The 8,466-nt window shown below is 47.6% G+C and overlaps 1 non-coding gene across 1 annotated transcript; it reads right to left on the minus strand.

The window, feature by feature from the left end:
- Positions 1–98: 98 nt before the first annotated feature.
- On the minus strand, positions 99–205 carry LOC136135784 (U6 spliceosomal RNA). Its single transcript, XR_010656626.1, has one exon. It is a non-coding gene; the product is annotated as a U6 spliceosomal RNA (small nuclear RNA).
- Positions 206–8,466: the final 8,261 nt, after the last annotated feature.

Here is an 8,466-nt window from a genome sequence, read left to right on the forward strand (position 1 = left end):
ATCGATCTTACATATATGTTTTCTTTGTCTCATGCTGAAAATCTCAGTTCTCAAAGAAATCAGTATAATCATTCATTTACTTTATCCCATGATACACAAAAACTGTGGAACACTTCACAAATTTGCGTGTCATCCTTGCTCAGGGGCCATGCTAACCTTCTCTGTATCGTTCCAATTTTAGTATATGTGCTGCCGAAGCAAGCACAGGATCATTTTTTTGTTTTGTTTTTTTTGTTTGTTTGTTTGTTTTGCCTGTATGTGGGCCTCTCACTGTTGTGGCCTCTCCCGTTGCGGAGCACAGGCTCTGGACACGCAGGCTTAGCGGCCATGGCTCACAGGCCCAGCTGCTCCACGGCATGTGGCATCTTCCCAGAGCGGGGCACGAACCCGTGTCCCCTGCATCGGCAGGCGGACTCTCAACCACTGCGCCACCAGGGAAGCCCTAGGATCATTTTTTAAAGTCAGAACAGTTGCCAAAATGCATCAGCTGCAGAGTGGCAGAGGCTAGTCTGTTCAGGTTCAAGGCTCAGGCTCTTTTCACTAAAACCCTCCAGATATAGGCTCTTACTGTGCTCACACTTTAGAACAGGCCCCAAGCCATCTGGAAAACCCATGGGCTCTATGCATTAGGGAGAGTTTTGCTGTGCAATATTCAAAAGGAAAACTGAAGTGTTTAAGACAAGAGGGTAGTATGATCTTGTGTTCTGGAGATAGCCAGAGATGCTGGAATATTCTTTACTCCAAATTTTGTCCTCTTCATATTATCATATAGATGCACAAATGACAAACGACATGGAAAAACAGAAGGACTTGATTGGTTTTTTTGAAAACTGCTAAACAACAACAGCAAAAAAAAGTTTTTCTTTTTTTTAAGAAATGCAAAGGAGTCCTTTTCCACTGGGGCTAAAATGTTTTCTTTCGGTTTTGAGAGCTGTTCAATTTATCACCTGAATACAGGCATGTATTTTACTCTGTAGAAAAATTCTGGAGCTCTCGCTTACTGCCCCAGAAATGCCCGGCTGCTTCTCAGTCCCGCGCTGGTGTCAACTTGGGACCATCCCCACCCCCCATATGTTGGATTTCCTGCTTCCGGATCCCCTTTCTCTCCTGATTATTCCTCCTTTTGGTGAAGCGTACTCTTCTAGAAGCATCCTGAGATAGAGTGCCTGTTGGAGTTCATATTTTGCGACCTTGCATATCTGAAAATGTATTTTTGCTCTCCTTTAAAAAAAACTCTTTTTTTGGGCTTCCCTGGTGGCTCAGTGGTTGGGAGTCCGCCTGCCGATGCAGGGGACGCGGGTTCGTGCCCCAGTCCGGGAGGATCCCATATGCCGCGGAGCGGCTGGACCCGTGAGCCATGGCCGCTGGGCCTGTGCGTCCGGAGCCTATGCTCCGCAGCGGGAGAGGCCACAGTAGTGAGAGGCCCGCGTACCGGAAAAAAAAAAAAACACCTCTTTTTTTTTTAGTTTGGGCATAAAATTCTAGTTTGGAAATTATTTTCCCATGGAATTTTGTCTCCTAACTTCTAATATTGCGATTAACCCACCCAGGAACATTCTGATTCTTTGTCCTTTATATGAGAACTCGTTTTGATTTCTGGAAATCTTTAGGCTCAAAAATTTCACATCTATGGTTTGTTTCTTTCCCATTCATTTTGCTGAGTATTCAGTGGGCTGTGCATGTTCTCTATTTCTGAGAAATTATCTTAAATTCTTTTACTTATAATTTCCCCCACTTCATTTTCTCTGTTCTCTCCTTCCAAAATTCCTAAAATTCAGATGTGGGACCTCCTGGGTTGTTTCTCTCATTTTCATTTTCCACTCATTTTTTTAAATTTCTTTGTCTTTTTTGTTCTATTTGCTGTCCTATGTCCTTAACCTTCTCTTCTGTTGAATTTTCCATTTTTGCTCCAATAATTTCCATTTCAAAGATACTCCTTTTGTTTTCTGAGTGTTCCTTTTATAGAGCACCCTGCAATTTCCTCTCATATCTCTGAGGACGTTAACAGCAGAGGTTCTTGTTCACGATTTTCTCCTGCTCCCTCCATTGCCATGGTTTCCTGGTCTTTCTCTTGTTGTGGCTGCTGTTATTTCATGGGCTAGAGATGACCTCAGTGTTTTTTACTTCTTCACAGCAGGCTCCAAGCCCACCAGTGCTAAATTCAAATCCTCACACATCCGATTGCTTTAAATATAGCCCAGAGAAGGGTATTTTTAGCCACCTGAACCTGCCCGCTTTGCAAAACTGCACCCAGCATCAGCTTACCTTAGATAAGACAAACCCTGGGGCCATTAAAGACCCCAAATCTGCTCTTGCCCTTCAGGGGTCTCTGACCTGGAAACTCCCCACCGCACTGCTGAGTGATGCCACAGAGGCACAAAAGTCCCCTCTGTGATTCCACTCTCTCCTGGGAGTTCCCTTGCCCCGTTCCCGCTCTGGGTACCACAGCTGCCCCTGTAAGGTCTCCTGCAGCTGTCTGTAAGGTCCTTTTCACGCAGTCCCGAGCCAGTAGGCCTGTTCTGTGATCCTGACATGTCGTGGTCCCATCTCTTCCTTGATCAGCCCTGAAATTCTCCACCTCACCAGACGTAAAGATGGGGGCTTTGCTCACATGTCTTGGCCATCCACTCACATGTCATCGTGGGACTCTGGAAGGTCCTGGCTGTGGGCAGGGCTTGTCCACCACGAGCTTCCCTCAACTCCCAACTGTCAGCATCTAGATCTCGTCTCTTGGTCAGTTTCTTCGGGGGGAAACCCTCTAGTCTCCCTCCTGAGGAGTCCAAGCCCGGCTGCCAGTACTCCAGATGCCCGGGGAGGAAAGGACCTGACCCTTGAAGGGTAGGGGGTGAAGGACAAGGCCACTCATCCACTGTGGGTCTGGGAGCCTGCACCCCTCAGGCTACCAACTAGACCCAGCTGGATCGAGGCCACCAGGCTCAGGTGAGGTGTGGGTGCTGTACCAAAAACAAGGGATTAAATAAATATCTACTTCCTGAATGGTGAGACCTCCCCCCAAGCCCCTGTCCCAGGCACATAGTTTTTCCTAGGACAGGAGATGGCAAACTTCTGTAAAGGGCCAGACAGCAAATATTTTAGGCTTTGCAGGCCACGTGATCGATGTTACAACTCTTCAACTCTGCCATCCTAGCGCAAAGGCAACTGTGTAAACGAAGAAGAGTGGCTACCTTCCAAAGTCGCTTTATTTATGGGCTGAAATTTGAATTTAATATAATTTTCACATGTCATGAACAATGATTCTTTTGATTTTTTTTCCCAAGCATTTAAAAACATAAAATTTGATATATAAAATAGATAACCAACAAGGACCTACTGTACAGCACAGGGAACCCTACTCAATGTTCTGTAATAACGTATATGGGAAAAGAATCTGAAAAAGAATGACTGTATGCATATGTGTAACTGAATCACTTTGCTGTACACCTGAAACTAATACAACATTGCAAATCAACTACACGCCAATAAAATTTAAAAAAAATAAAAATAAAAACATAAAATTCTTAGGTCGCTAGCTCTACAAAAAATGTATCAAGCTCCAGTTGGCCCAGTGGTGGAAGTTTGCTCATCCCAGTCCTAGAACATCGTGGTCGAGGGTTTATTGTCAAAGGCCTCTGAACCTCTCTTACGCCTCCCCTTAGCAATGCTCCCAGCGCTGATTTTTACCTGTAGGTATGAGGGTTACCAGTTCTCTCTCCCTCGTGCAGCCTCCAAGGCGTGCCATGGAAATGTAGACATTTATGAACTGCCTTGGAGTGGAAAAGGTGGTGACAGCGATTCCGAGAGTTCCTGCCAAGTTCTACCCCGGGTGGAACAAGTCACTGATTGTTCTCTTTCCCTGGATTTTACCCAAGGTGATACAGGAATGCAGTGAGAGGAGATGTCTGGGGAGGGTAGGGCCCCTGAGACAGAGCCCTGACTCCCAGGCCTTGAGCTTATGAGTCAGAACCTCTGTCTCCGGCAAGAAAGATTGTTTTCCGTAGGCCAGGACCTTCTTAACTCCGCTTCCAAGTTGTCAAGGAAAGAAATCCTCAGTTGTGGGGGCAAAATGGGGGTTTGGCAGAGAGAAGAGCTGCTTCTGCTACTTCTTTTTATTTTTCAGTTAATTTTTATTGGAGTGTAGTTGATTTACAAGGCTGTGTTAGTTTCAGGTATGCAGCAAAGTGAATCAGTTATACGTACACATAAATCCGCTCTTTTTTAGATTCTTTTCCCATGTAGGTCATTACAGAGTATTGAGTAGGGTTCCCTGTGCTCTACAGTAGGTCCTTATTAGTTACCTATTTTATATATAGCAGTGTGTTTATGTCAGTCCCAATCTTCTGATTCTTAATGTGCATTTTGGGGGCAAATCAGGTCTACCTGCTAAGCCTCAATTTCTTTATCTCTAAAATGGGGATAATCATTCCCTACCTCATTGGGTAGTTGTGTGGATTAATAAAATAACATACCCCCTAAAGTCCCCATCACATCAAAGGGGCTCAACTAAATGGCAGAGAGTATAGTTCTAATTTATCTGGACAAGGAAACTCAGAGAGGTTAAGGCACCATCCAAAAGGCACACAGCTCATTAAGGGTGGAGGCAGGAATAGAGTTTGTTTTCTCGACTCTCCAGCTGATATTCTTTCTTCTACCCTGCACTGCTGGAAGAGGAGGTTTTAGTTCTTTTTCTACAGTAGGGAAGGTGTCAGGGATGAAGGATATCAGGTCTGTTCCCCCCCTTTTCTCACAGCCCGCTTGGTTTCTGCTGCGGGGGACAGACCCACTCCTCCCACGGCCAGACACCGGGCAAAGCAGACCTCTCTGCATCACACGGCACAGGGAGTATTGATGGGCATCACCTCTTCGCCACCTCCCCTCTCCCGCCTCCCTGCAGCCACCCCCATCTCTACCACCACCCGCTTCCTGATTCAAGCTCCCTTCCTCTGGACAGTTACAAAGATTCTTTGTAATGTGTTTACACAGGGAGGAGTGAGAGCAGGGGCCTGGCTGTACTCAAACCACAGGGGCCCCCAGCCCTGTTTACAGAAAGTGAGAAGGAGAGCCAAGACGGATGACCCCGTTGCCCGGGGGCCTGGATTGAAAACAGAACCCAAGTCCAGAGCCCCAGGCTCCTCGTTTCCTGGGGTTCATCACACAGAAGCGGCACGGAGGCGCTGCTACCCAGGAGGCCTGTTTACTCGGCTGGGTGAGAGTTGTTTGCACAGGGAGGGAGGTGGCAGTGCCGTCTGGCTGTTCTCTGGCTGAGCGAGGAAGCGGGCGGGGGACCTTCGCAGGTCAGGCCCCGTCTGTGTTCCAGGGCCTTGGGGAAGGCAGGCCCCTGACAACAGTCTTTTGGAGACGCTCTCGTCTCTTCTTTGAGAGTGAATCTGGCGGATTTGGAAAAAGTTCTCAAAACAGTGCTAATTATTTTCCCCTTTAATTCATACCCACACCAAATAAATCATCTAGGACCTTTCAAAGTGGGGAGAAATGCCATTTTCAGCACTCAAGGAACGGTGATGTTTCATACACGAGGTACAGTTGACAAAGCATTGTCATTTCCACCGTTTCACGTGACCCTCAAGACAGCAAGGAGGTGGGTAGCTGCGGCCAAAATCATCCCTGTTTTACCAATGAGGAGCTGACACTTAGAGAGTCAAGTCACTGGCATGAAACGTCACACCCAACAAGAGGCAGAGGCCCAGTGACTGCAGGTTATGAGCTTTTTCTACTCCGTCCCCTGCCTCCCACTTGGCTGTAAAGTAAGGTGTGCAGAGACCTTGTTCCGATATGTTATGTCCTTCCAATGGCTCCTGGGAGAGAGCCTTGCATCTCAGGGACCTAGCAGAAAGCAAAGGCGGTGTGAGCTGCAGGGCACTGTGCCTGGACCACGGGGTCTGTCCACGGGTACCGTCAATGGGGCATTCCCCGGGCACCAGACAGAGCTTTATGTGGACCAGCCGGGTGAGACGACACGGAACATACACACTCTTCTACCACCAGCGGAATCGTGGCGGCGGGGGAACGTGCTGTAGGACCACCGAAGCTTTCCTCCAAGTTCATTTCTCCCTGTCTCCTCTTGGGCTTGTCCCCGTGCATTCAAACCTGTGCGTGTCTACCTGAAGCCGTTACCTGAGTTCCATCTCTGTCCCTCAAGTCCAGCTGCCCTGCTCCATCCAAATTGCTTTGACCTGTGAGGTCAGCTGGAACTTCTCAGCTCTGCTCCCGTCCCCACTTAGCCCAGCTCCAGCACCTGACTCAGCACCTGGCCGGCCTCACTTCCTGGTCTTTCCCGTCGCTGTCAAATCCTGTCTCCCCTCTTTTCTCACCAGTCCATCCTTCAGGGACCACTTTCCTGTGACAACTAATGTGCTACCATGTCTTACAGCTTGCAAAGTCCATTTGCCTACGTGCATATAGAAAAACATTCATACCGACTCACATTTAAGAGTTAGCTTCTCCTCCCTGCTGGATCTCTATTCATCCCCTGCCTAAACTACCAATACTGGGTTGTTATATATTTTTTAATATTTATTTATTTGTGTATTTATTTATTTATTTGGCTGTGCCGGGCCTTAGTTGCGGCATGTGGGATCTAGTTCCCTGACTAGGGATCGAACCCGGGCCCTCTGCGTCGGGAGTGTGCAATCTTAACCACTGGACCACCAGGGAAGTCCCTCTAACACTGGTTGTTTGTGAGTTGTTGTTGTTGTTTTTTGTCTTTGCCTTCAATGCACCTGAGCTCTGCCGCCATTTTTCTTTTAGCCGACCTACGTTAAGATCTTCACTACCTTCCTGATAAATTGCTCCTTATACGCTTTCAAGCATCCTTCCTAATGTGAAGGTCTCACTTCCTTTCCTCCAAAAATTCTAAATAGCCCCCTCCTGTTTCTTTCTTCTCTCTCAACATTCAGAGCCTGTCATCGATTGTTAAAATGTGACTCCTGGAACCAGCAACTTTAAGGGTCAGGTGGCCATGAATGACAGTTCACCCCATGGCCAGCCACCCCGTGCTGCCTGGGTGCGTTTGCACATCCACACCTTGCTTCTACCCTGCCGGCTCCTTGCAGCAGTGACAGTCCTTTTCCTTTATAAACTACACAGATGTTTAGAGGAAGCTCTGGGTTAGTTCAGCTGCTCTCTGGGTTCTATCCCGACTCAGACACGTCCTGTGTTCTATTACCTATAGGTTTGGCATTATACCGAAGGCAATTTGGGGGAGGCATTGTGAGAGGTGACTCCCAGCTTGCCTGTGATTGAAACTCTGACGATCAGAGAAGTCCTAGGAACATGTCCTAAAGTTGAGTCCTAGAATTTCATAGAGGGGCATGCAAAGCCCTGTGCCAGCCCTAAATGGACCAGAGTTCTAGAAAAATCCTAAACCAGGACTTCAGGCACAGGGACAAGTCAGGATTCCAGACATGGGAACTCAGATTCAAGGAGACCTGGTCTTTGGAACAAAACAGAAATTCAGGTCATAGAACTGGTGCCCAAGAGCAACCAGAGTGACCTTGTGCTGAGACCTAAGGGTCAGCTGGGTCCCGTCACATCTTCCCCTGATATGAATGGGCCTGCAAACAAGGGGGCAGCTCACCTATGAAAGGACCACCAGTGGTCCCAGCTGGGCAGAACCAAGCAGGACTTCACTTCCTCCTCCTTCTGGGTCACCTCACTGCAGTCCAGCCACTGTTCCTTCTCATTTCTGCATTTAAAACTTAAGACTAACTCAAAAATATATGCACCCCATGTCTATTTCAGCATTATTTACAATAGCCAAGATATAGAAACAACCTAAGTGTCCATCAATGGGTAAGTGGATAAAGAAAATGTGGTATCGGACTTCCCTGGTAGCACAGTGTTTAGGAATCCACCTGCCAATGCAGGGGACACGGGATAGAGCCCTGGTCCAGGAAGATCCCCCATGCCGCGGAGCAACTAAGCCCGTACGCCACAACTACTGAGCCTGTGCTCTAGGGCCCGTGAGCCACAACTACAGAGCCCACGTGCCACAACTACTGAAGCCGCGCACATAGAGCCCATGCTCCGCAACAAGAGAAGCCACCGCAATGAGAAGCCCGCGCACCGCAACGAAGAGTAGCCCTCGCTCGCTGCAACTAGAGAAAGCCTGCGCGCAGCAACGAAGACCCAATGCGGCCTAAATAAATAGAAAAATGGTACAGATGAACCGGTTTGCAGGGCAGAAATAGAGACACAGATGTAGAGAACAAACGTATGGACACCAAGGGGGGAAAGCGGCGGGGGGTGGTGGTGGTGGTGGTGTTGTGATGAATTGGGAGATTGGGATTGACATGTATACACTAATATGGATAAAATAGATAACGAATAAGAGCCTGCTGTATAAAAAATAAAATAACATTTTTAAAAAGACAAAATATTAATGAAGTATTTAACGTAGTTGACATGGACATATACTAGATTGGTTGATTTGTTTTTTCTTATTTTCCCATG

Source organism: Phocoena phocoena, chromosome 15 (genome assembly GCF_963924675.1).
Source record: "Phocoena phocoena chromosome 15, mPhoPho1.1, whole genome shotgun sequence".
In the NCBI taxonomy this organism is placed as follows: domain Eukaryota; kingdom Metazoa; phylum Chordata; class Mammalia; order Artiodactyla; family Phocoenidae; genus Phocoena; species Phocoena phocoena.